Consider the following 1,775-nt stretch of genomic DNA (forward strand, 5'->3'; position numbering starts at 1 on the left):
TCCTGCATGATCTCCAAAGAGTCTGAACCAGCTAAACCCTGACCCTGTGCATCGATACCTGATTGTCTTTGTGAGTCATGCTGTGACAGACAGCTCCAAGATGGCCCGCATGACTGTCGCCTCCTGGTGTCCAAGCCCTGCATAGCCCCTCCCACACTGAGCAGAGCAGGCCTGTGTGACCAGTAGGATATTGCAGACATGAAGAAGCATGACTTCTCAAGTAGACCCTCAGGGACATGGCAGCTTCTGCTTTGCTCTCTCTTGGTTCACGTGCTCTGGGGGAAGTCAGCTGCCATGTTATACCCAAGTAGCTCAGTGAAGAGGTCACGAGGATAGAAGGTGAGAGAGCTCCTGGCAGATTCTCTAGATCTAGTGCAGAAGACCGCAGCCCTCGCCAACATATGACCGCAACCATGAGTGAACCACCCAGCTAAGCTCCTCCAAACGCCTGAGTCCTAGAAGCTGTGTGCAATAACAAGTGTTTATTGTTGTTTTAAGCCACTAACTTTTGGGATATTAGTTGTGCCTCAACAGGTAACTTATACACATATTCAGGCACATTGTCATTCATCCAGCCATTTAATCCATTTCTTCAACAAATATTTACAGAGCAAACAAAACAAGATAGGCACTCTTGAGAAAAAAAAATTAACAAGGTCCCTTCCCTTAAGGAGCTTATAACATAAAGAAGACAAGATTGTAGACTAAATGCAACCAAAGAACATGTGACCACGAGCTTCGGAGTCTAGGAGCACTGCAGGCTGCGGGGGTGTTGCCAGCACAGACAGCAACTCCAACTCCTGTGGAAAAGACACTTGTGGGAGGACAAACCAGGAGCTGAGGACACAGCAACCCACCCTCAGCACAGCCTGTGCTGTGTGACCACTGCTGTCACTCACTGGACAAGCACTGCCTCTGCTGGACCCTCATCGCTCCCTCCAGGTGTAAAGTTCCAGGTAGATGGAAGCATCCAGCTGGCCAAGACTCCATCATCTGCCTGTGCCTGGGTACCGGGGACAGGACACCACACGTCTGCCCCCCTTGAGCTTCCGAAGGGCAATTGCCCCCAAACAGGAAATATGCAGGAATGTTGAGAAGCCACTGCGGAGAAGGCAGGGCCACTTGAGGTGTGACATAAGGTGGCCAGGAGCTGCAGCTCATTCCTCTGCTTCCTAGGGCAGGGCCCTCAGCATGATCAGTTTCCTCATCAAAGGCATGGCACGAAGGTGTCTTCTCCCTCCTTTCGTCTCCCTCACCACATCGCAAAGTCCTCTCTCTATGAGAGAATGGCTCTGAGGATGGATGGGCTAAAACAGAATCAGTTTCTGCAGGCGGAACTTAGTGAGGACTTCCCTGATAGGTAGGAATGCCCCAACACAGCCTGCCCAGCCCATACAAAGAGGACTTGATGGTCTCAGCGGGAACCAGTGATGCAAACAACAGCAGAGGCAGCAGCTCGGGCCCACCTCTGCCCACCCAGGCTTGCGGGAGTGGTCGGCTGTAGCAGCCAGTCTGTACCTGCCATGAAAAGAAGTGGGAACCTTGGGAAGGAATCAGAAGACTTCTGGACACCCACAAAATGTGCAAGGAGACCAATATGATAGGCCATGCCAACCTGCAGAGTAACCGACTCAGCAGGCCCCTTCCTGTCCCCTGAAAAGGCCTGTCACATTCTCTCCCCCTGTGACCATTGGTGTAGCAGCCAGAAGCCAAACAGGGGACAGAGTGGCCCTTTAGCCTGACTCAGTCTTTGGCTTCTCAGAAGCACTGCCCCT

Source organism: Galeopterus variegatus, unplaced genomic scaffold, assembly GCF_000696425.1.
Source record: "Galeopterus variegatus unplaced genomic scaffold, G_variegatus-3.0.2 Scaffold3450, whole genome shotgun sequence".
In the NCBI taxonomy this organism is placed as follows: domain Eukaryota; kingdom Metazoa; phylum Chordata; class Mammalia; order Dermoptera; family Cynocephalidae; genus Galeopterus; species Galeopterus variegatus.